At 44.6% G+C, this 26387-nt stretch overlaps 2 long non-coding RNA genes across 2 annotated transcripts in view; both read right to left on the bottom strand.

Annotated features, from left to right (window-relative positions):
* LOC144367295 (uncharacterized) overlaps positions 1-26387 on the bottom strand; it is a 490767-nt gene that overhangs the window by 334272 nt on the left and 130108 nt on the right. The gene's annotated exons all lie outside the window — the stretch shown is intronic.
* On the bottom strand, positions 9352-11813 carry LOC120887427 (uncharacterized). The gene is made up of 3 exons (XR_005730668.2): positions 11652-11813; positions 10165-10379; positions 9352-10036 (listed from the first exon to the last, which is right to left on the bottom strand). It is a non-coding gene; the product is annotated as an uncharacterized LOC120887427 (long non-coding RNA).

Here is a 26387-nt window from a genome sequence, read left to right as displayed (position 1 = left end):
AGGTCTGCTTGGCTGCTTAAATCTCCGCATGACAGAGATTATGCTCAGCCCTAACCAATCACAGCGATGCCCTGTGTCTGGGTGGCCTCTCCAGAGATGGAGCAGTGAACCTGTGTTATTGAAATTTAGGGTCAAAAAATCATCAGCTTTCCATTCCTTGATGAGGTTTCTTGGGGGGAAGAAACCTATGACTTTAAGAGATTTTTTCCAAGTTTCTTGTTTGTTTTGGAGAAGAATTTAGAGCTCTAACTGGCTGTGACTTACAGCACCAGAGCCTGGGGAAATGGCTAGAAACTTGCTGGGTAGTGCTATGCCCCAGCCAGGGACCCATGAACAAAGGTGCAGACACTGCTTCTGGGACTATGTCTCCTGGGGACAGGTGGAGATGTCTGCAGGGGATGTCCTGGATGCCCAGCTGGATGGCCTGCAGCATACACTCCAATCATACCTCCTGGAAGCACTTCAGAAAGGGCTTAGCTCTCAGGACCTTGGAAGCCTGTGCTCCTGCATGTTCTGCTTTATGCAAATGGGCCTCAGGGCTGCAGCCAGAGCAGTTAACAATAAAATAGTTGAATTCCCAAAGCAGTGCAACTTTAGAGAAAGACAGGAGTCCATGGCTGCTCTTGACAAGTTATGTCTTTGATGTGCAAAGTTCACTGATGTAAAAATGCATAAAGGAACTACTTGTAGAGGACAAGTCATGTACTTCCCAAGTACTGCTGCCTGACCTCTCCTCTGGTTCCCTCAGATCCCTCCACATTTACATTTCTATGGTGACAAGGGACCATAGCAAACTATTATCCTCAGCACTGTGGGAAGGAGAGTCAAAAGCAAAGGAGTGGGATGCACACACACAAACTGCCTTTCCTGGGTTGATCCTGTATGCAGAGAATATCGGCAGGGCCTCATAAAGATCTTAAATAAATGCCGCAGTCTGGCTGGGCACAAGATCACGAGCCACTCACAGCTTTGTTAGATTCAAACAGCAATTCTTTATTCCCGAACTCACACCGGCCCTCTACAAACGTTCTGGGGAAATTCAGGTTCTGCCTGCAAAATTCACGTACTCCACCAGGCTTTGAATCCCAAATACTTTCTGAATCCCACGAGAACTCAACCGGAACTCAGCAGGATACGCCCTATTCCCAGCAGGAATAACCTTAAACCTGGAACCGCCCTAAACCCAGATTGTCCCAAACCGGGAATGCCCTAAACCCAAGGAGCAGGATACTCCCTAAAACCTGCAGGATACACCCTAAACCTGGATCCGCCCTAATCCAGTAGGATCCTCCCTAAACCCAGATCCACGCTGGTCCTTGAGCAGGGTCACCTTTCTCAAACATACATGCAATGTCACAGCGAATGTCCAAGGCAAGTCCATTTCCATGAGTCCTTCCTCTAAGCAACATGGGGTACGCTGGCAAGGAAATTTTGATGCGTCATTCCTACATGGCAATGGCCCTCAGCAAATAAAGGCTCTTCTTTGGCAGAGTAGAAAAGTTAGGTGTGAATTTGTTAATAAGGGCTAAAAACTGTCAATACAAAGGTAAAGCAGTCATGCTGAGATTCAAGCAGCCAGGCAGAACCCATTTCCTTGGTGAAGAACAAACTGGAAGAAGCTTAGCCATCCCGTCCCACTCTGTACCTGAGGCCTATGGGCACAGGGAGCGATGACATTCCTATTCCTTACCTCCACTGCGAGGGCAGGACATTCAGAAACATCAACCCCAAGACCAGATCCCTTTCCTAGGCATGGAGGAAGGAGGCTCTGCAGAGACTATAAGAAGCGTTAAGGTGGGGTACACAGGGATTAGTCCAGGACCCCAAGTTATGGCTGCTGGCCTCTATGTATTTTATTTGGAAATGCTGCTAGAATCAGTAAAAATGGCAGCTGCACTGATTTCAGTGTGTGGGACTATGCCTATGTCTACGGAAAAGATTGAGACAGAATTAAATCCAGTCTTCAGGGGGTCCATGAAAGGTGTAATTGTATGTAAGGACTGAGTACCAAGCCCCCACCCCAGTACTCTCTGTCCTCCCCTCCACAATGTTCCTATCATTAACATCTTGGATTAGTCTGGTATATTCTTTCTTTCTTTTTCTTTTTTTACATTACTGGGGATGGAACCCAGAGTCTCGTACATTGCTGGGCAAGTGCTGTACCACTGACATCCTATCTTTTTTTATTTTTATTTTGAGACAGAATCTCACTAAATAACCCTGCTGGCCTTGAATTTGTGATCCTCCTACCTCAGCCTCCCATGTAGCTAGGATTACAGAGGTGTGCCACCATGCCAGGCTCAGAGAGGTACATTTGTCATATTTGACAAATCAATGTGACTAAATCATTAGTACCCAAAGTAGCCAGACTGCATGTGTGTTCTTGACCAATGTGCCACGACATGTATTTCCCTTTATAGCATCATCCAGAATACTCCTGGAGATCAAAAACCTTCTGTGCTCTGCCTCCTCATCCCTTCTTCCCTGAAAGCCCCTGGCACCTGCTCATCTTCATTTTCCCAACCATTATCTGTAATTAATCAAACTTTCAGAGATCAATATGCTCTCTAGATACCAGATATGCTATACAGTTTCTCTACTACAATTGCAAGTAAAACAATAATAAATTGTTTTTTTTCTTTTCTTAAATTGGTACCTTCTAATTATAAAGAAGTGTAGGTTTTATTATGGCATATTTGTGCAAGCACAAAAATATAATTCAATTAATTTTATTCTCCAACATTTCCCCCATCCTCCCTTGCTTTCTTTGACCCCCTTTTCCACCCTACTGTTCTCTCTTTAAATTTTATAGAGATCCTTTGGTCATCATTGTTTCTTCTTTTAGCTTTTTTATATTTTTCTCTCTGAGTCTTATTTTGCTCAAAATTATGGCCTCCAATTTATCCATTTTTCTGCAAATGTCATAATTTTATTCTTCTTTATGGCTGAATGAGCCCCATGGTGTATAGATACCCTATTTTCTTTATCCACTGATCCATTGATAGACACCTACTCTGTTCCACAACTTAGATGCTGGGAATTATGCTGCTGTAGACATGGGTTTGCCTGTATGAGTGTAGTATGGTGACTGTGGCTCTTTTGTATAAATACCAAGGAGTGGGATAGCTGCATCCTGTGGTAGTCCTACTTTTAGCTTTCTGAAGAACCTCCATCCTAATTTCCACAGTGGCTGTACTAGTTTACATTCCTTTTTTCCCCTGCATCCTCTCCAGTAATTTTTTTTTCCCATTTTACAAATGAAGAACTAAGATACTTGGGGAGAAACAGGAATCCTAGATCAAAGACTGAGCAGAGATTTGAAGACTATTCATAATCAATGGAGGGAAAGGTTCAAACAATCACGCCTTGTTTGTCTGCTCTTGTGTGTGTGTCTGGAACCCAGTTATTAAATCCAAGGGAGTCTGAACAAGACAGCAAAGCCTGCTAGACGTCTGAGGGTGTGACCTGTGCCTGGTTTCACTTCTCCCCTGCGGCTGTGTTAGAGAGCTCCGCTAATTCAGGCTGCTAAGCCTATTTTAATGAAGGTGCTGTGAGCGCAGTCTTGTTTTCCTGGGAATGTGGGCTGACATTCTTTAAGATCTGTTCTCAAAGCTTTCTCATCCCAAGCTCACTCCCTTCCTTGGCATCACCCAATGGAAAGATGAGCCTCGTCAATCTGGCTGAATGATCCCCCAATTCCAGAGTATCTCTGCAGTAATGAAGCTTTGGTATGGTTGTAAAGTCCGTGGGCTGAAATGCTTGCCTCAGCCTCAGATGGGGACTCAGTTCCCCAGCTCTCTGGACTGCCCCTGGAGCCACCGCAGAGTTCCAGTGAGCACAGGACAGAAGGTGGCTCCCAGCAAGTAGAGATAGGCCCTCCTTAATCAAGAGCGGTAGAAAGAAACTGCTGGGGGACATGGCTCATTCTTGAGCTCTTGGGACCCCTGCCCAAGCATCCCAGGCTATGGACTGAGCAGTATTTCCATGATTTTCACTATGCATCTGAGATGCAGAGCCCCAGGCAGGAAGCCACCTTCCTCCTTACGGCTTCTTCCAAGTGGTCTCCAGGCTGCTGCTGTTCCTGCAGTTCCTGCAAGAGGCATACTCCTCTCCATCCCCAGCTCAGTCTCCCTCCATTCCAACCCTGGAGCTTGTCACTCCAGTTCACAAAGCTGACTCTTCCCCTCCCCCTGAGGTCTCCTCCGGACTCCTCCCTTCCAGGAATGGTTAGTGGTGGAAGCTGTTCTGGGGCAGCTGCTTTGGGGAGGGGGAGACCCCAATCCTGCACTGTATTATGACCAGTGCCTGGTCCTGAGCATTACCAGCGTCCTTTCAAGCCATGAGAGCACCCTTCTTCTGACTCTTCGCCCAGGCTGGCAGAACAGACCTGGCAGGGGTACTGTAGGGAAGCTGTGTCCAGAGGAGGGGGTGTTGATTTTGGATTTCTGTGCTTATGATTTTCTCTGGGTCTCCCATAACCTATTGGCTCTCAGACTGTGGATAAGTTTAAATTTTCCTCATGAAAATAACTTTTCCAAAATCATAAATGTTCAGAAAGCCCCAGGCACATTGGCCTGTGGCAGCCGTTTTTTTTTGCAAGTGGTGTCTCCCTAAGGCTCCTCAGGGCAGGGAAGTCTTCCTGTGGAGACTGCTGTGACATGACCTCTTGGGAGTGTGAAGGTGGGAGTCCTGCCTTCCAACCCCTCATTCCTGAGCCCCTCCTAGGTCTCTCCATGTGACTGTTGCCTCTCTTGTCTGTCACTGTGCACCAGGCCTCTTGGAAGGCAGCTGGCGTGGACTCACACCTGCCAGTGGAATCAGTGCAGCCCCTGGTGCATCCTCCAGCAGACAGGCTTATGGTGATGGTGACAGTGACCAGAGGGTGACAAGGCAGAATAGGAGAGCTGCCCAGCAGACACCAGGCCTGTCCCTGGATAGGGTGCCAGCGTGGTGCTCCTAAGCCACTTCTGCTACAGGGAAGGAAAACTCATCCCACTGTTCTTGCTGGTACAGCCACCCATCAGAGGTTCTGGAAAGGGTTTCATCTCCCTGGCAACCAAGTCCCCACTCAGACCTGGAGCCAGGAAGAACACCCCGTGACTGAAGGTTTGTGTTTGGTATGTTCCACAACCAGCAAAGAGGTCCTCATGCACCTCAGTTCCCCATTGGTGAGAAGATAGTTTGCCAGATGAGGGTGACCTCAGGAACTGGGAAACAGGACACTAAAGGAAGGAGGGGGCAGAGCAAGGGTTAGCATCTCGCCTTGACACCTGCTCCTGGGCACCTCGTGTTGATGGAACCCTTGCTCCACTCGTTCCACAGATGTCCACCTGCTCTGTGTGAGACACCAGCAGCGGGCATCTCAGAGGACACTCAGGTTCGGAGTGTGAGGGCTCATGGTTCTGATGTCACCTGGTTATGCAAATGGAGGAGCTGAAATCTGCCCCAGGACTGGTGTCCCAGCCTGTCCATCCTCTCAGGCTGCCTCTGTCCTAGAGAGCACATGCATGGCTGCTCTTTTCTTCATGGAGAAACGAAATGAATGTAAGCCTGGAGGTAGGTCCACTCTCCTGGGAGGTGAGACCTGGGCATGGAGATGAGGGGCCTCTGTCCTTTGAACAGCCTGACAAGCATTTAAATGCCAGCTTCACCATTACACACCCGTGGATCCTTATACACACACATACACACACGCACACACACAGTTAAGTCAGAGTGTTTTATGACACTCTTCAAACCACTATCAATCAAGCGATACAGAAGCCCATGTGAGGCACTTACTATTAGGGAGCAAACCAGAATCAACCCTTTCCCGTCTGGTCCCTGAAAGGCATCCTGGCTGCCCTCATGGGCTCAGGTATCATTAACTGGTCCCTTCATGCACAGGCACCTAGTGCTAGCGAGTCTTATAACACAACCCGAAGAGCCTGAAGATTCCCCCCTGCAAAAGTGACCTGTTTTGAGTGTGTTGGGGCTGGTGCCAAAAGGTTTAGTGAGATTACTATTGTCACCTTTTCTTGTATAGAAAACCTTCCACAAACCCGATGGCACTTCCACAGGTGTAGGACACCATGGCTCTGCTTGGGGTCTCTCTGTCCCCATGCCCCCAGCAGATGAGAAAGCAGGAGCACACTGAGGTGAGTGCTGGGGAGAGGAGAAGCTAGTGAGCATGACATGGTGGTGACAGTGACCAGAACAAGCTCATTGTCGATGGCCACATGCTGATTTCAGTTCCTCCTGCAGAGGGGCTGAGACCCAGCAGCACTTAACAAAGGCTTTATGGTGAGCTGGTGTTGTGGCCTGATGGCTTCACTCAACACCAGGATTCTGTTCCTTAGAAAGTGACTCTGGTCTCAGAACATGAAGACAATGTTGTCAAGGCAGTGTGACCCCTGCTCTAACCCTGCCACAGGACATGTGCCACGGTTGGCCATCGGTGCCGTGACATGGCTCTGGAAGTCTATTTACAAACTTCTGCTGTCCTAAGAAGAGCAGAGGTGCTCATTGTGGGGAGCTAAGTAGTCCCTCAGCGAGGGCGGAGTTCAAAGGGCTGCTGGCCTCTTGGTCTGTAGCCGTCCTGCGGGGATGGTGAGCAAGGACATGGCAGGCCACACGGGATCTGCAGCCGTAAGGTGCACACCCCTGGCCCCATTCGGACACCCGTGGCCCCCGTGAAGAGCTGTGGCGGCTGCTTCTGCGCCCACGACCGGGGCGCTCTTGTTCCATCTGCTGGGCTGAACGTTGCGCTTCCTCCTGCCGCGCACGTTGCTCAGAAGCCTGCTTTGTAAGCATGTTATATGCCATTCGGAAATTACGGCTCAAGGGGATGCGTTAGAATTCTGCATTCCCGTTCATATTACATTCAAATTATAACTTTCATTTTAAAAAGTGAAAAGTTTTTCAAGGATATTCAAAGTGGTTTAACTTCATTATTATTTAACTTTAAATTACAGGGTAGGGTTTCCCCACTATTATTTTTGAAATAAAGGACCATAGGAAACATGTCTCTGCTTATGGGGAAGGGACCACTCGCTCTGAACGCCGTGTTGTGCTCCTGCAAAGCCACTAGAGGGCGCACGCGTTCACCCGTATGTCGGGCCCTGGATCCCTGGGGAACGCTCACAGCCACATTTGGGAGGATGTAGTGCGCATGCATCTTGACATCTGTTCTGCCAAAATACTGAGTGAACTGGAAAGAACTAGGTCATGAGTGTGGGAGGGAGTGCTCATTGCCAGAGTGCTCATCGTTCCTGGAAACCCCGGGTACACCAAGAGCAGACAGTAGGCGTTGGGACTTGATCCTGGTTCAAGGGCTCCAGGGCAAGAACGTCCCTAGCCCCCAGCCCCCAGGGAAGAGCAGGTGGAGGAAGGCGGTGCTTTTCTGATGCGGAGTCCAGACAAGCTCTCCTGGAAAGAGGGGCTGGAGGCGAGGGGAGGGAGGGAGGGATGGAGCCTTGGGAGGACACAGGCTACAGAGAAATTCTGTCAGATGTCCCTTGTCAGATCAAGAGCCTGGAAACCACTCCTGAGTGGAACCAGCTAGTGGAGCTTTCCAATGAAGGCAGCAGCAAGGGAGTCCTTGGTGTTGTTTTTAAACGAGGTGTGGGAGAAATACTGTCTGCACTCATTTGGTGAAGCTGATAAGTCATTTATTTCTCCCAGGAAGACAGTGGAATGTCTAAGTTATATCACCACATTCTCATCTGTTTTCTAGTAAGGAGGCTCTTTCCTTCTTTAGGCTCAAATTAGACTGCAGAGCACTTGAGAGTGCCCCAGAAGGGCTTTGATGGTTGGGAAAGGAGCCAAGATAGCCCTCTCCAGGGCAGGATATACTGAAGCCCCCCACACACACACACACACAGACCCCATGGACTGAGTGCTCGCTACATGCAGTAAGACAAGATGCCCTCTGGACCTGTGGAGGGTTTGGCACATGGTAGCCACTCAATAATGTTGCTCCATGAAAGAACAAATGGAGGAATGCCCTGATATACTGAAGTCCAGAGACTCAAGGGGCAAATGGCCTGGGCTGGGGTGCGAGTGGGGGGCATGGGACTCAGAGAAGTTAAGGCCCAGCATATCTTGAAGTCTGGTTGCAAGGCAAGGTCAGGGCTGATGGGTGGGGGGGAGGTGGCCTGGCATTGTCGGCAAGGAGAGGGATGTTAGCAAAGGTGCTGAGATAGGAGAGAGTGAGTGCAGTAGAAATTGCTGGTAGCTTAGAATGAGGGACCAGAAAGTCCAGCAAGAGGTGACAAAGGTCTCAAGGAAACAATGAATTTATAGTTACTTCTGACATTTGGTAAACCTCAATCACAGCAACAGCTGATAGCAGGCCCTATACAGAAGTCTATGCATATTAACACTTACACCCCCAGCAGCGCAGGTAGGTATTCTTATTTCTTATTACCCCATTCTGCAAGTGAAGCGAATGAGGGGCAGAGAAGTCAAGGAACATGCCCAGAGTCACATGGATTCAATGAGTTCTTACTGAGTACTTAAGACAACAATGTGGACAACAACCTGGGAGGCTCTCATAGCTAAGAGACATTCATGAGCTCTCTCTCAGAGGGGCTTTCTGAGACTGAGATGAACCGAACACTCATCTTATCCACGTCTCGCCTTTAATGGTGTTTACTTGGGAAAAAGCTAAGCAGGTCATCTGAAGCCAAGTTAAGACTCTGCATCTCAGACTAAGCCATTTTCTAAAACTTGAGTCTCAATGGAAGAGGTATATTATATTATCCATGACCCAGTTTACTCAGTCATGAGTACTAACAGTCAATCCAAAGATAACCTTGAACATTGAAAGTAGAGAGTTGAGAAAGAGAGAATTAATAAATATTTGAACCTGGGGCAGCTACTTAACTTTTAGGAAAGTATGTACATTTATGAAATAAAAAATTCTACCTACTACTCATGAAAATGTAAAAGTTAATGTTAGATAAACTAATATTTAACCACTAAAATGAAACCATGAGAAAAAAGAAGTAAATATGGCATGTGTATAATCTTGGAGTAAAGAAAGCATAAAGAAAAGATTAGTAAAATTCTTGAAAAAAGCAGTCAGACTTTAAATGTACGCAAAACTTAGAACATTTACAACTTATCTGACATTTTTACAAATTAATAAGAAAAAGAAATATTTCTCAGTACAAAAAGAAGTTGGAATAGACATGAATAGAAAATTTGTTTTTAAAAACACAACAAAGAGTACTTTAAGTAACTAATAACTTTAAAATGTTTGAACTCACTAGAAAAAGAAATCCAATTAAAATATAATATTTAGTGATATGGTCATTTTAATAATTTATTCAAAAAATAGCAAATTTGTTTCAAAAATTTGAGGGAAAAGTTTGCACGTCAAAATTATTTACAGTTTAATAGAGAAAGATGCAAAGAAAACTAAATATTGATTATGAAAAAGGAAAAGGAAAATCTCTGAAGCAGAATTCCTTTAGTCTGCAAAAAGGAGACCGCTTATCTACTGAGGTTTTCCAGTTGTAAACACTCAAGTTCAAGAACTTTAGGGTCAACGTGTGTCTTAGCTATCTGATGGCAAAGAAACTGCAATTGTTTTTACTTGGGATTAAACCATTCTACCTCAAATACTTCCACCTATGTAAGTGCTATGGAATGTCCCATTAAGTAAAAATTTCCCAACTTCTTCTTGCCTTTGACTATTCTGAATTTGAGCCCGATGCTTTGAATGGGCACCTCATATTGCCGTTTCAGACTTCCCCATAAAATATCTGTAATGTCCACAGTCCTGCTATGCCAGGGCAGTGGGATAGGTTGCTGAGAGACAAGGAAGGTACACAGAGATGTGAAGGTTCATTGAAAAATGTTTACAGGGAAGGAACCTGGTGACAAGCTGTTGGGGACTTTGCCAGGAAATCCAGTGGTGACCAGCTGGACAGGCATGCCTCTTGCTCATGATGCCTATGGTGCTTTGCCAGAGAACAGCACCTCCTGTCCCTTACGACGATTTGTCCTGGGGCAGCTGCCCGAGAGGCTCTTCCCTCTTGTGTGCTCTGATCTGCACAGATACCAGGGAGAGGTTTTAGAGTCAGGCTACAGTAGCAGCGACATCAGCCATTTATTTGCTTGGCTGCTTGTGTGACCAGCATCCCAAGGAGCAGCTTTCTGCAGAGGACACGAACTCACCTTTGTTCCCATCATACATGAGAGAAAGCCAGAGTCCTTCTAGGTGACACTGACAGGGCATTCCAGCTGGGCGGGCTCTCCTAGTTCCCTGGGCTTTTAATCCTGTGAGCTGGGAGGGCCATTTTAGGACCAGGGCATTCCTGCCCTCCTTTTCTTGAAGGATGATACAATGGCACTGCCATTTACATTGTTTATACTATGCTCCTTGGAAAGTCCTGGAACATTTGCATAAGAGCAATTTAAAAAATAAAGGCCCACATTCCCCCTTGAGTAATAAATCACTCACAGACTAATGTTTCCCTTGTAAATGAGCCTAAATTTAGTACCCAAGGTTCTGGTGCTGCCTTGTGAAAGCTTTCTGCCTCTGTGACATAAATGGATAGTGTTTATAACTTGTATTGAAGTGATCTCTAGAAAAACTCAGATCTCTAGAAAAACTTAGGACAAACGTGTGTGTTTATTCCTTCACACACCCCTCCAACAGAAGATGTGTTCTCACTGGGGTCAATACCCCACCAGTGTGTGAAGACTGGTTCTGGGGGTGGCGAGGGATACACAAAAGCTTAGATTTGCAATAGTGTATGGCCTCCCTGAGTTCGACCCTACCCAACAAAGTCTTATTCCCCAGAATTAAATTTTTCTCAATCTCATTAAATTTTAATTAAAATAAAATTTCTTATTTAAATGTAAATGAATTTAATTAATTAAAATTTGATTTAAAGTTTTTAATTTAGTTAATAAAATAAAAATGAAAATTTAAGTTTAATTAATTTTTCTCTTTAGTGGTGCAAAACTTTAACAGATAGCATTGCGGAACACTGCAGAAGAAACCAAGGCCAGAGAAATGCAGAGCAGCCCTGTGGAGGTAGCCACCTGTCATCAATGGTCACCTGCTTGGGCTGTCCTGCCCGGATGAGACTATACCCACTAATCACAGGGCGTAGGGAACCTGGAGCTCAGGCACGCGCCCACACCTGGCTCCAGACACCCTCTCAGTATGGCAGCTGCCCCTGCGTTCTCTGGAGCCCTCTGAAGATCCTGCAGGTTTATGGGAACACCATTAACTCTCTGGCCATGCACTGCCCTGGCCGGGAGACTGCCAGCAGGATGACCGGGTGGCTCTGTCCCTGAGGGGTCTTCCCTTGTGGCTGTAGCTTTGCTCACCCTTCTCTCTCGTCCTAATGGATGTGCTGCTCCCTACACTGTGCTCACCCAACTGTGTCCTCACCTTTGTTCTTGGTCCCTTTGTTGTTCTGACACATTGTCCTCTCTCCCTCATTTTCTTGGGCAATTCTATCCAGTCTTCAGGATTATGTCAGATGCTGCTTCCCTCGGGAGTTCCACTCTTCCGCCCAGTCTCTGCCCCTTGCCCTGCAGCCCTGCAACAGGCCAGCACAGCCTGCCCATCTCAGGCTGCCTCAGAACATCTTCCTCCCACCTGACTGCAGATTTCTTGCGGGAGGTCAGGTCTTGTGGATGGTACTGACCTGAGTTTCTACTTCAGAGCCCAGGACTGGAGAAACATTCACTAACTCCATCCACCACTGCACTTAGAAAAAAAAAATTCACAAATGCTTTTAAGATTTTTAGAAAATGTTGTCTCAGAAAAAATAATTTTTTTAAAAGTTTTTAAAAAAATGATTAAAGTTGAAAAAAAGATTCCCTATACCTTTTATGTAGTTCCTTTGGATCTTTACATGAGCAATTTGACATGTGCTTTTCTGTAATTTCCATAAAAATTTGAGCATGCAACTGTATTTTTTTAAAAATACAAAATTGATACAATTTTGAATTGTTTACAAAAAGAGGTTGGTAGGTTTTACACTTGAGTAGAAAACTCTTGGTTGGAAACTAGGAACTTTTTCCTCCCCATGTAAGGGTCCGGCGAAGCGTCGGAGGAAGAGACCACACAAGAGACTGGCTTCATGCAATTGGCAAAAGGGGATTTATTGATTCAGCATGCTGAGGCTCAAGGCTCACTCAGGAAGATACAACAGCCCAGAGCCCAGAGCAGTGGTCAAACAGAGCTTAAGTACACTTTTTTTGGGGGGGGGGGCTTTGTATACATCAGAACAAATCATCATGAGGCACGGGAAAATTGAACAACAACTCTGAGACATGATTAGTACATTCATTGGTGGGAACAGGCTGGGCAGGGGTGATTGGTCACTTCTAAGCGGGGTACACATTTAAACTGATTGGTTTTGAGGCCTGGATGCCTACGTGCCAGGCTACTCACAGCCCTTAGTTATTAAAGAGCCAAAGGACCAGGGGAAATATTTACTGGACAGTTCAGGTATTGTCCTAACAGAGGATTTTAACAATACCTGGTCCTTCACTTTTTAACTCAGGCCCTGCAGCTTGAAAACTTTACAATGCCTGTCTTTTACACTTTAACTCAGGCTTTACGGCTTAGAATCAGCTTAGAAATTTTACCTTTACACCCATAAGGAGTATGGAGAGGCTCAATTTCCTGGAAAAGCAGACGAAGTTGATAAAGGTAGCACACCTGTTTGTTAGGTCAAGGATGTCCACCAAGGCCCTTAGGTAATGAGAGCTGGTGTCGACCACCAGGGGACAAGAAGACTCTGGCCAGTATGCTCAGCAAGAGTTCACAGGGACTAAGTGTGTGGCTGCCTTGGAGCCTGGAGGCTGCATTTTTGCTCAGCACTCAGGTATTTCCACTGTGGCTGGGCCATGGAGCTCCCAGGATGATGGTCTGTCTTGATTGACACCTTTCTGAAAATCTAACTTACCTTTGGCATGTGAGTGGGCTCACACTAAAGGATCAGGAACCCCTAGATTTGAGCAGGTGTGGAGTCTACCTTTCTCCAACTCCTCCTCCTTCCACAACACTCTGAGCGTCTCTGGTGGATGCAAACTGCTGAGGGCACCGCGAAGACCACATTGTGTCACATGCAAATAAGGGCTGCTCTTTGTGAGCTCTGAGCACCCCCCCCCCCCAAAAAAGGACAGCAGTGTGAAAGCAGAGCATGATTCCGGAATCTGAACTTTCTGGTTGTGGGGTGGGGCGGACACACAGTTTCTATCAAGCTCACTGTGTCAAAGGGGTTCAATATTGGATCTGGGAGAAACAGTTTTGGAGAATATTGTTATTCTACCTCTAAATCAAATCAAATGGTCCTTTCTCGAGATAATAAAGTAAATGAAACAAACATCGACAATAGCAGGTGTGATGAGAGCAGCCAGGGGGCCGTGTTCCTAGGTTCCTCGTCTGGGGGCTATGTTCCCAGGCTCCGTCTGTTGTTAAGTGGCTGCATGCTTTGTCTCTTCCTGTCTACATCTACAGCATGGTCTCCTCTGTTCATTAATCGGGGGCCAGGTGAGGTGATGGCTCTAGAATCCAAGTGGACATGCGGAACCTTCTTTTACATCCTCCTTAAGAGCAGCTTCGTCAAAGCGGCATCTGTGATGTCTCCCGGGAGCCTGTGGTGCTAAGTGCTAGAGGATGTTCTGAGAGTTCAAGGCTACCATGGGGGTGGGAGAGGTAATCCTGGCTAGAGGCAACCTCCAGTACAGGGAGGGGAAGGTGTGATTCTTCCAACAGCTTCTGTGCTGACTCAGACCAGGAGCACTGGGAGGAGGGAGACAGGAAACACACCCTGGGGAGGCCCATCCAGCCCAGGCTGGGTGGGGACACACCTACAGGTCAGGCGCATTTGAAGGGAAGGGGGATTGTGGCAGCTGCTGAGCTGCTGCTACCAACTTACACAATGTAATATTCACAGTCCAACTTAATTTTCTTTTTTGCCTGTCATTCCATTTAGTCCTCTAAGATTTGTTTCTTGTTTATATTGCAGTCTCGACAGAGGTGGTTTTGAATGGTCCTCTCTCCCTGGGAGCCAGAGATATCATCGTTAACCTTTGCACTAATGATTTACACTTGCAATTTTCTAAATCATCACCGGAGATGGATGTGGTGCATCCCGGCCTCCTTTCCAATGCACCTCTCCCAGCCAGCATCCTGGCTTCTGTGGGGCTCACCCGCTGCTCTCTCTCCTGCTCTCAGCCTTTTCCCATAGTATGCTGAAAGTCCCCCCTGCTCCTGTTTGCCCTGTCCTCCTGCCTTCTGGATCTCCAGTGGACACTTCTGAGTTCCAACCCTGTGCTGCCCTGTGTCCACCATCAGGTCTGTGTCAACCTGCTCCAATACTGAGATCCAGGAACGACCAGCAAACCTGAGCCTCCCATCAAACCCACAACAAGAGAAAGACTGAGAAAGTGAAAGAATAAATTAAAGCTTCACAAGATGAAAGTCTTCTAAATCACTAAACAAAAGTTTAGAGAAATACTATTTTACATAAATAATTTACAAATAAAGGCAATAAAAAGGTAAAATAACTTCAGTAGAATAGAAGGGGGAGGGAAGGGGGAAAGGGCTGGTGGTGGCATGGATTCGCCAGCAGTGCAGTCCATGAAAGAAAAAATTGATAAGCTGGACTTCATGAATATTAAAATGTTGCACTCTGCAAAAGACACGGACAAGAGAATCAGAAAATAGCACCAGACTGTAAGGAAAATGTTTGCAAAATATGCATCTGATAAAGAACTGTTCTCCAAAATATATAAAGCTCTTAAAACTCAATAATAATAATGATAAAAAAAAAAGCCCAAGAAGAAATGGGGCTGGCAGATATCCTACCAAAAAATATACACGGGTATCAAATAAGGATTATATGGACATGCTGTTCATCATGTCATCGGGCAAATGCAGTTAAAGCAATGAGAGCAAACCTATTAGAATGGCCAGAACCTAGAACATGGCCAGTACCACATGCTGGTGAGGATATGGAGCAGCAGGAGCTCTCATTGGTTGCTGGTGAAAAGGCAAAGAGTGCAGCCATTTTGCAAAACAGCTGGGAGGGTGCTTGCAAATCCAAATACAGTTTACCACCCTATGTGCTATCATTCTCCTTGGCATTTACCCAGAGGGTTGAAAACTTGGGTCCACAGGAAAACCTGCCCACAGATGTTGATAACTGCTTTATCCATATACTCCAAGACTTGGGAGCAACTAAGATGTCCTTGAGCAAATGAGAGCATAGGTCACTGGTACACAAGACTCAGAATCCTCAGTGCTCTTACATAGACCAAGACTTACTGTTACTGCCTTTGGGCCTCAATGTGTGAAATATGTATTCAATAGCATTCGTCAAATTAAACATAATCAAATTATATAATTTTTTCTTGTTTGACAATTTTGTTGGGACGCATATAGTGAGAGGGTGTTATATTCCTTTGAAGGTGAAAGAGAACCACATCTTTTCCCTTAATGTTCAGGCATTTATTACCAGCAACCCCATCTTTTCTCTGGATTCATTCCATTCTAAAACAATTTTTTTCTGGTATTACTCACTGAATTTTTGAGGATACTGCCTTAGTACATTTTGTGATGCTGTAACAGAATACCCAAGACTGGGTGGTTTGTAAAAAGTAAATTTACTTTGCACAGTTCTGAAAGGCTGGGAAGTTTCTTCTTCAGATTGAATTCTCGGGTGACAATGTACAAAGCAATTACTTTGTATGGTGATGCAGTATTAAGCAACACTATTAGATATTTTATTTAGTCTAATAATTTACCTATAAATGCCTTCATATTTTATATGAAAAGTTGTTTTATCTGTGAATAGTGGTAACCATCTTTCAGTTCTAATTATTTTACTGTTACAATTTCTTGTCTTACTGTATTACCTACCACTTCTAATTCAGTGTTGAAAACGGTGGTGATAATTGGAGTTTTTGTCTAATTTGCAATAATTCATAGAACAAGTGAACAGAAATTTGGGAAGGATACAGAAGGTCTGAACATTACCATCAGCCTCCTTGATCTAATTGGCAATTAGACTCTGATTGCCTCCACCTAATTGACAATGACGCTCCATCCAACTATAACGGGACACTTGCTTTTCTGAAGTTCACCTGGAACCCTCAAAAAATAGGTCAGATTCTAGGCAACAAACAAGTGTTAATAAATGTAAAATAGTTGAAATCATATAAAGTAAGTTTCCTGGCCATAATGAAATTAAACTCAAAATTACTAACAGAGACTATACTCTCTAAATTCTTGAAAGTCAAATTTAAAATCTCCTAAATAGCCCGAGGTCAAAGAAAAATTGCTCAGGAAGATCAGAAAAGATTTTGATCTGAAAGAAAATTAAAACAGGGCATAAGAATTTGTGGAATGCAGTCCAGGCTGCATCAGGGAGGACTCTACCTTCTGCTGTGCTAGCAATTGTCCATGTACTTCCCAGCTTTATTTCATCTCCTTAGAAGGAAGGCTAAGAAAAGGTTATAGAAATTTGGTGTCTCATTAATTAAAGAGCAAAAGTCAATAAAATTACAAGCAGAAAAAACATTTCAACCAAAAGCTCTTTCTTTGAGAAGACCAATACAATTTACAGCCAGAATGGTACAAATTTATCAATATCAGGAAAGAAAAGAAAGTTATCACTAGAGACCCTACAGGCTCATTCTACTGAGGGGATGCCAGGGACAGCCACATGCTTGTAATTCAAAAACTTAGATGAGGTGGGTGGTCAACCAACTTGGTACACTATGCTAATTATGCTGAGATATAAACTTATACCTTGTTAGAGGGTAATTACGCTGAGATATAAACTTATACCTTGTTAGAGGGTATAAATTTTGCTTTTTATCATATCCCTGTTCAGGTTTTTCTTAACTATGTAAAGAAGTAGAAAAAAATGAGACCTTTTTACAATTTAGTCAGTGTAATTCCAGGAAAGACATAGAGTTAGAAATGAATATGAGTTATAGGGAAATGTCAGGATGGGGATGCTTGAGCCCATTTTCCCTTCCCTGCTAGTTCTGAGCAGGGGGCGTGGTGGGGGTGTCAAGGTGTGTGGCCAGTGCATGGCTGACAGCCGGGGCTGCTCCAGCACCAGCCTGGGACAGCCTGCTGTATGCCCTTCCCTAGAAGGCTAACCCATTGGGTCAGGCTCCTCCCTCTCGCTGACACATGCCAGCATTCGCATCCATCATAGTTGGGCTCTGCTTTGCCTTATATTTTCTCAGGCAGATCTCATTGAGTGTCCGCCTTCTCTGCAATTCTCAAAATGGTTTATGGGGGCAAAATGGGGCAAATTTCAGTAGAGATTCATAACATGGAAAATGATGAAGGTTTCACTCTATAATAATTAGTTCTTTCCTCTGCTTTGACCAGAAAGTGCAGTTGGAAATTAAACAGTGATTTAATCAGTTCTCCTTGGAGTTTAGTCAGCATTACTCTTCTTGAGTTACAAATGGAGAAATTGAGGTGCAGCCTGCATGCTAAGGGTGTTTTGGCAAACTAATGATCATTCATGTACAAAGCACTATTATGCTAGTATTTTATTCCAGCAAGTAAACTCTCAGAGGGACGGTAGTTCATATGCCCTGATTAATAATGCTAGTGACATACACATTAACAGAAAATCCAACCCAATACAAGGAGGACAAAATTAGAGTTTAGATGTTTTTCCAAAGATGTCCAAATGCATATTATAAAAGTTCAGAACAGGAGAGCGCTAGGTAAGCTCATGCACCTTGATTGGAGGACTGCATCATATCACAATCTGTCTTGAATTTCCTGGCTGAACTTTTGCATAATTGCTTTTGATTTCCCCTAATCAAATTTTGGAAATAGAAACTCATATTGTGAAATCCAAAAAGTAAAATCCCTAAAACTGAATACCTGGCAATTCAATCCGTTTGGTTGTCCATTTTCCACAAAGATAATCAGGATGGATTAAAAACTGGAGACCAGGACAAGGGTTCCATGGCTACAGACAGGCAGCAGGGCTTGTAGAGCCAGCAGTGAGTTCCGGAGCTAGGGGCCCCAAGGCCATAGACAACCTTCTGACACCTCTGAAGTCATCTTCAGCCCCTTCTCTCTACGTGAGCAAGTCTGACTTTCATCAAACTCGCATGATGCATACTCTCCTGGACACAGATCAATAATTACTGGCCGCCGTGGTTACTTCGGGGTACAGGTGAAGACTGAGGGACAGTAGGGACAGAGGTCTAGCTCAGCCCCTGGCCAGTGCTGGTTCTTAACAGCTGACAAGTACAGCCACTGTCCTGTCTCTGCCCTGCCCACTGCTCAGAATGCCATTTCCATCCACTCCATCCAACTTTCAGTTGTCAGGCTGCAGTCTCTGGGCTCCCTTCTGGAGGCCTGGGGGCAGCTCTGCACCTGCATGGCAAGCTCTCAGTGTTTGGGGTGATGTCCCCTGGGGGCAGTCTCTGGAGCAGCCACCCTTGGGAGCTGCACACAAACGCTCCAGCTTCCTGCCCCTCTGTGGCACCATTCTGAGCTGTATGTTTTATGCCACTTCCCAGAGTCCCCAGGATTAAGCCCCAAAGCCCTGGTTGCTGGTTACCAACACACTTTGAAGGTCATCTTCCTGTCTCTATCACTTCTCCAGCCCCCTGCTGTCTGTCTCTACACCTTCCAACAAACCATTTGCACTTGAATCCTTGCCTAGGAGTCCACTTGTCAGGACTAAGGCCAGCCAGCTCTGAGCTCACCCACAGGCTCCAGCGATCTCTAACATTGTCTCAGGGAATGAGTTTGCTACTGGAATTTCCAAAGGTTTCAATAGGTAGAGTGGCATGAAGAATCTGTCAGGCAGCTGGAGAGGCATCGTATGCTTTCCTTTGTGGCCTTCAGCTCAAGCCCCTGGGGATTCAGTCCCTAGGGAGGGCAGGCAGGTCCAGGTGGCCTGATGAGGCATGCGACTAGCCCCAGGGATGTCAGAAGTGCTCATATCCGCAGGCCTCTGGGCTGCCTATATCTGGAACAACCTGTAAACGCTCTCACCTGAAATATTGTTAGGTTGACACCAGAATTTTTTAACATAAGTTTATATAGTTACAAAGCCTATAATTTCTCAAGTATTATCATCTTAAAGCACAATTGTTACATTCTAATATCCTTTTCTAAATACAAAACAGTTTCATAGTATCATCCAATTTCCTCCAAACATACAGAGAAGTCAAAATGATATTACATTGAATATTCATATATTCACCCCCCCATTCAACAAGCAAAATTCCTGTACTTGGTTTATCATATACCCTCGTCTCTCTGACACCCTATCATCAAACCCTCCTACTTTTGAAGTATTTTAGAGTAAGCTATAGACATCAGACAATTATCAAGGAAAAAAAAGAGAGATCCAGCATAGGAACCATTAAGTGAAATTCAAAACTGGCTCATAGATGATTTCCTTTCAAGTGACTATCACAGGTATCAACAGAAACCTCTTAAGTGTATCGCGTGGATCTCAAACCCCTGTGCGAGTGCCTGTCTTCACCTCAGGAGGGGCTCTCCACCATCCCTCGAGGTTCCTGGCTCTTCCGTACTGCACATTCTTCTGCCTGTGCAGGACTGTGGAAGTGGAGGTGGCAGCAGAGGTTCTTGGACTAAGCGCTGTGTTCCTGACACCCCTCTGCGTGGCCGCATCCCCATCCTGCATTCAGGGCCATGCTCCCTGGCCCCACAGCTGCTTCCCTGGTGGAGCTGGAGCTGTTTCTGGTCTGGGGCTCTGAGGAGCGAGGTGGTCACCCACTGTCTTCTGTTTTCCCTTCTCTTTCACAGATAGGTTACCATCTAGAGTGGTGGAGCACCCAGAGAGTTTGCACTGCTCTTCACTCCCACAGAAACAAGAGAGAGTTTTAAATTTTGCTTTATTATTTTTTTTTTAGTTGTAGATAGACACGATACCTTTATTTTATTTGTTTGTTTTTATGTGGTGCTAGGGGTCAAACCCAGTGCCTCACGCATGCTAGGCAAGCGCTCTGCCACTGAGCCACAACCCTGGCCCTGATTTGTGGTTTTGATTGACACATAAAACCTGCACACATGGGGCTGAGGTTGTGGTTCAGTGGTATAGCACTTGCCTAGCACGTACAAGGTCCTGGGTTTGATTCTCAGCACCACATAATAAATAAAATAAAGGCATTGGGTCCAACTACCACTAAAACAACAACAACAACAACAAAACCTGCACACGTATCCCGTGCTGTTCCAAGGCAGGTACACATTGCGAATTGTTCGGTTCAGGCCAGGTGTACCTGTCTCCTCGGGCCTTTGTCACTCCTTTGTGATGAACACATTCAACACCCATCCCAGATCTGCTTTGCTCTCTCTAGTCACTCTGGTACCCACTGCACTTTCAACTTCTGCGTGGTCAGCCTCTTTCTGTTCCTCGTGTGAGTGGGGTCACACGTCCTTGATTGCCTGGCTGACTTCGGTGAGTGTGGCCTCCCTTATTTCCATCCAGGCTGCTGGAAAGGCCAAGATCCACCTTTGTACAGCTGAGTGATATTCCACTGTGCACGTGTGCTGCCTTTTCTCTGTCCATCTTTCAGCTGATGGGCACCTAGGTTTACCCATTTCTTGACTTTGTGAGCAGTGCTGCAATGCACGTAGGAGACCAGTCTTCTCTCCAACGATCCATTTCTCTGGACATGTGCTCAGTGGTGGGACGGCTGTGTCACCTGGTAGCTCTATTTTTAATCCTTGAGGAACCCCTTGCTATTTTCTGTCGTGGCTGCCCTTGATTGACATGCTCACTGACAGTGCGCGGGAGCCCTCTTCTCACCTTTGCACTTATCCTTGGTCTATTTGACAATGTCCATACTAACTGGAGTGAGATGATGTCATTTGGTTTTGATTTGCATTTCCCTGATAATCGATGATACTGAGTATTTTTTTAAATATCCCTGACAATTACCTTTAAGAAATGTCCATTTAAAACTTTTATCATTCTCAAAGAAAAGGAAGATAGTGATACCGTGTCCATGAATGTCCCTTTCTGTTCCCCAAAGCCTAGCCAATGAAAGTGGGTCTGGGCTGGAATATCTAGGTGCACATTCTCCTGAAAGACCCTGGTTCTCTCCGTAGATGTCAGAATCAGGAAAAGGTTGTGCTATTTATAAAAGATAGTTTCTTATAAGCTATGGCTGATGATGTCACTGTTCCTGTGACCTACCCTCTAAAACCCCGTCCCTGTGCTAGTAGTGCCAACAGAGGACAGTAGAGAGGAAAGTGCTCATCCAGGAGGCTCTCTCAGGGTAGAGCCTGCAAAAGAAGGGAATCTGCTACTTTCTGGCCAGATCCTGGAGTGCCTGCCTGCAGCAGAGGTTTTCCTAGGTGGGCATGGCCACTGAGCTTCTGTGAGGTCCTGGAGGCCCTGCATGTGCTGCTGAGGTGCACCTGTGCAGCCCGTCACTCCTGTGCCTTCTGGAGAAGCACTTGTCTTGCCCACCACCCCTGGATCTCCCCTATGGGCATTTCTCTGTGAGCCCTGTATCTCGTGTCCTGTCTCTGGGTGTTTGCCTTGGTCTCAGGGCACCCAGTCTCACTGACCTAACACAATTGGGTGGTACAAGGTACAGGTCTTTAGGAGTACTAGGGATTGAAGCCAATGGTACTCCACCTCTGAGCTACATTCCCAGCCCTTTTTATTTTAAGATAGGGTCTTGCTAAGTTGTGAGGCTGGCCTCCAACTTGAGATTCCCCTTCCTCAGCCTCCCAAGTAGCTGGGATTACAGGCATGGCCACTGTGTGCAGCTAGCTCATTTGCAGTTGGAGTTTTTTCTTTGGAGTTGGGTTCTTCATGTATTCTGCAGATTAGCCTTTGTCAGATGCATAATTTGCAGATATGTTCTCCCATTTGCACTTTGTTTTTGATTTGCTGGGCAGAAGTTCTTGCTTTGTTGTGATTCCATTTGTCTATTTCTGCTTTTGTTTCCTGTGCTGTGGGGTATTATCTAAAAAGCCCTTGCCCATCGCAACATCCTGAAGCCTTTTCTCTATGTTTTCTTCGTACACTTAAGTATTTATTTTGAATAGATCTGTGCACATATATAAGAAGATGAGGGCATGTGGATATTCCACTCTCCCAGCACCAGTTTTAAAGTCTATTCTTTCCTCAGCACACGCTCTTAGCACCACTGCAGAAGATGGGTTGTCCGTCAATGTGCAAGTTTACCTCGAGGCTTCTCTCCTGTTCCCTTGGTGTCTGAATCTGTTTCCCTGCCAAAACCATGCTGCCTGATTTCTACAGCTTTGTAGTCCATATTGGAGTCAGGTGGTGTAATGCTTCCTGCTTTGTTCTTCTTGCTCAAGAAGGCTTTGGCTCTTTGGATGATATTGTGACCCCATACAGATTTGGGTTTTGTTTTTTTCTAGTGCTGTGAAGAACACCGTTGCTACTTGATGGGGATTACATTGGATTGTCATTAGCATGGACCATTCTGGTGGGCGTAGTTTGCTGAGAATGCTGTGCATGCCGTCTGAATGCTAGGACCTGACCGTAAGGCTTGGAATCAGGTACTGCGACCCTGCTCGGTGTTCTCCTTCAAAATTGCAACCTAATTTGTGGAGCACTTATATCATGAAAAGATGTTGAACTTTACTAATTATTTTCACTGCATCTATTAAAGTAATCATGTGGTTTTTCTTGTTTATTCTACTAATATGGTGAATTACATCGATTAAAATTTGAATTTAAATCCGTCTACAAGTCCTCAGGTACTTTATGGGGTCATGATATGTACTATCTTGTTAATGTCCTTGCTAAGTTTTTCCTTAGAGGATTTTGATTTCTGTTCATCAGGTCGGATTTTTCTCTTCTACTTTTCTTTTTGATGTTTCTGTCAAGTTTGGGCCTTTTCATTATCTTGGTCTTATAAAATGAGTTGAACAATGCTTCCTCTATTTAAGACATTTTAAAACATTGATCTTATTTCCTCCTTAAGTGTTGGAACTTAGTAGTTAAAGGCTCTTAGAGTTTTCCTTGGGGTAAGATTTTTAATAATTAGAATTATCCAGTAGACATAGTGCTATTTAGACTTCTCATTTTAATAAATTTTAGTTTGTGAAGAGTTTGTTCATTTTATTTAATCAAATTACGAACTTCAAGTTGTTTTTAATGCTCCTTTACCTGACTTTTAAGGTTTGCAGGGTCTATAGTGATGATTCCTTTTTCATCCTGATGTTGGTGATTTGTTCTCTTACTCTGTCCCTCTCCCTGACCCCAGCCTTGCTTAGGGCTTAACAGTTTTGTTGACCTTTGGAAAAAAGAGAAATCCTTGAATCTTGAGATTATTTTGACATGCAGAGCACTTATTTCCATATTACCATCGAACAAAAAAATTGTTTTCCAACTTGATAGTAGTCTCCCTTTAACACCACAAGGAAGTAAGGAAGAATTCGTTAAATGAAACTATTCCATCCATGCTTAACCTATAGCATAAATTGCTATGCACACGAACAAAGTGGAATTGGTTCTCTTTGACTTAAAATATTATATATGTACATATATATACATAAAAAAGAAGATGACAATAAATGAGGATATGTAAATAGCCCTCTCATTCACTCATTTACTCAACAGCTGTTTGTTGGGAAGGTGTTTGATACAATGTATTCTTTTAGGTCTATCAGGATAGGGGCTAAATTTTCATAGTCTTAAAATCTGGATGTGGGCATGAATTTGGAGAGTGAGGGTTTTGGAAAAAACATTCGGAAAATGAATGCAACAGCAAATAAGATTTCATGAAGGCTTTGTGGAGGGCCTTCAGGGCTGAGTTGAGGGAAAGATTGGATAAAATATAAGTTGGTAAACACACGTTCAAGACATGAAGAAAAACTACTGCTTTCTTCTAGCCTTCTCTAAAGATGCTAGATGCTAGCTTGTGTTTGTGCTTTGATAGAAGTAAACTTTGCCACGTAATAGCTAAAACTAGTTCCACCATACCCATAAGTAACCCCATGTGCTCTATGCAGAGCACATCAGTTAGGATAACTGAGCCCAACTGACTGTATGTTTAAATAATAATGAACTCAAATTCCAGATGTGGGGTGATGACTGTGCACTGACTCTTCCAGGCAATTAGAGAGCTCCTTCCCTCTGGTCAGCTGTCTTTATTTGTTGGCATTGTGGATAAAACATCATAGTAATACTCACCACTTATTGATGGCCTTCATGTGCATGAACATTAACTTTATAACAGGCTTATGTAGTCCACGTTATATTTCTAATGTAAAAGTGAGGAGCCTGAGGTCCAGAGGAATCAGCTGGCTTTTCTGAGGCTTAACAACTGTGTCGAGAAGGAACACTCTGCTGCAAGGCAGCCCCACCAAGGGCTTGGCCACACTTGGGCTGATTTCTGGCATGGTAGGGAGTTCAGAGATCTAAGCAGGCGCTGCCGCTCAGTACTGCCATCAAACACCTGGGACCCATCAATACAAGCAGCCATTCTAAATTAGCTTTTAGCCTGTGTCGTCTCTGTTAAAATATAAATCTACAACTCTGGGAATTGAATCCAAGCTACAATCAAGGAGAAGGTAGGGAGAAAGGCAAAGAAGGGCATTGATTCACATGGCTACACCTTTCTCTTGTAAAGAGGGTCCACACCCAGGGAGTCCAGTCTTTGTACCATTGGCCCTCAAAGGGCTCAGAGTCACTACTGACTCTCAAGCACTTACTGCTTTGCATTAGAATTATCTGTCAGTGCATCTGACTTCTCTGCCTTTGGTGAGTAGAGCTGAAGCTCCAGGCATTTTGGCATCCCAAGGAACTCTCAAAGTGCCTCTGACATTGTGATAAATCATAGATGTGCTGTAGCAATGAATGTTTTATGAAGAAATCATATTGTATTGACATAAGATATTTTGAGAATCCCAAGGAGAAATGAGTGAAGGAAAATAACTGCTTTGACTTATTTGCTGCAGTAGCAATAAAACGATTGTACATCTTGTGATTAGATATGCCTTCCACTCCTGAATTATAGTGTGTTCCTAGCTCTACTACACTAGAGACGACGGAGGAATGGGTTGGTACAGGAACATACCTAAATAAAATAGCATGCCGAGGCAGAGGCAGAAACTACGTGCCCGTTTGTCACTTGGCCATGTTGTAATTGAACAGGAGGCCCTCACCAGACCTTTCAGCTTGATCTTGGACTTTTAGCCTCTAGTTGTTTTGAGCAGTAAATTTCTGTTCTTCATAAGTCACCTAGTCTCAGGCATGCTGTTATAGCAGCACAAAACCAACTAAGGTATTTTGCAAATTATATCCCAATAAAGCTGTTAAAAATTAAGATAGTATTGTCTAATAATATGACATCATACATTTAACTTGTATTTATTCCCATTATGACAAACTATTTGGGACAAATCTGTGCCAAACATTCCACGTGCAGCAATAGCAGACAGGCTCCATTGGAATGAGAGCAGATGTGGGAACACAAGTATGTTCTATAATGTGAGCTATATTGTGTGGAATGGCTATGAGTTATCTAGGAATATCAAAGGAAGAATATTTAAAATAATGACCCTGAGCTACATTCCTTCACAGGGCTTTTTTTTGTGATTTCAAGTCCATCTTAATGGCTTTTGCTCAGGCACACTGATTCTCTAGTGTCGCCTTGACTCTTAGTTATTATTTCACAGAATCAGAGACATTACAATTTTCTGCTTTGGGAAAAATCTGCCCTTCCTACAGGCACAGAGCTATAATCAGATGCCTGCTGCTATTTCTTCTAATTCTGAAAACTATTGCAGTGTGATTTACATTTTATTTTCATCTCTTCTCCACTTGGACTAGATGCAAAATGGAAGCAATTTAAAAGCAGTCAGTAAAAACAGGCCAGCAGGGAGCCTGGCTTTTGCTGCTTCTTGCTTGGAAGCTGATGCAGGTTCATTCTTAAAGCCCTGCCAGGGGCTAGGCCTCTCTTTCTGGGAAATGGCCAATCTGATTCTTATAAGTAAGGAATGAAGTATTTGGGTCCCTAACAGATGGCAGCCAACAATGCCCAAGGCAAGAATCAGAGTGCCTGATTGAGATAGACAGGCCATCTCCCTGAGCAAATGCTCTTTCAGAGAAGGTCTTCATTCTCCGCCTGTCTTGCAGAGAGTTGGTGCATATGCACTGGACAGCGCAAGTGTCACTCAGCACCTGCCTGCTGTGACCATTCTTGGAGCTGTTGTGGAATAGAGTCTTAGATGCACAGTTTGGGTCACACTTTATGAAATTGTTGGGTCAGGTTTTTTTTTTCTTTTTCTTTTCTGGATTGTAGAGATAAATATCAATCTTTAAAATGGAAACCTCAAGGAAGAGCTAATAAGAAGTTTAGAGAGTAATCCGGGTGTTGTTTTCAGAAGAGTTAGGCAGCCCTTGCAGTTAGGT

This window comes from Ictidomys tridecemlineatus, chromosome 10 (genome assembly GCF_052094955.1).
Source record: "Ictidomys tridecemlineatus isolate mIctTri1 chromosome 10, mIctTri1.hap1, whole genome shotgun sequence".
Taxonomy (NCBI): domain Eukaryota; kingdom Metazoa; phylum Chordata; class Mammalia; order Rodentia; family Sciuridae; genus Ictidomys; species Ictidomys tridecemlineatus.
This window is presented reverse-complemented; position numbering and strand designations above follow the sequence as displayed.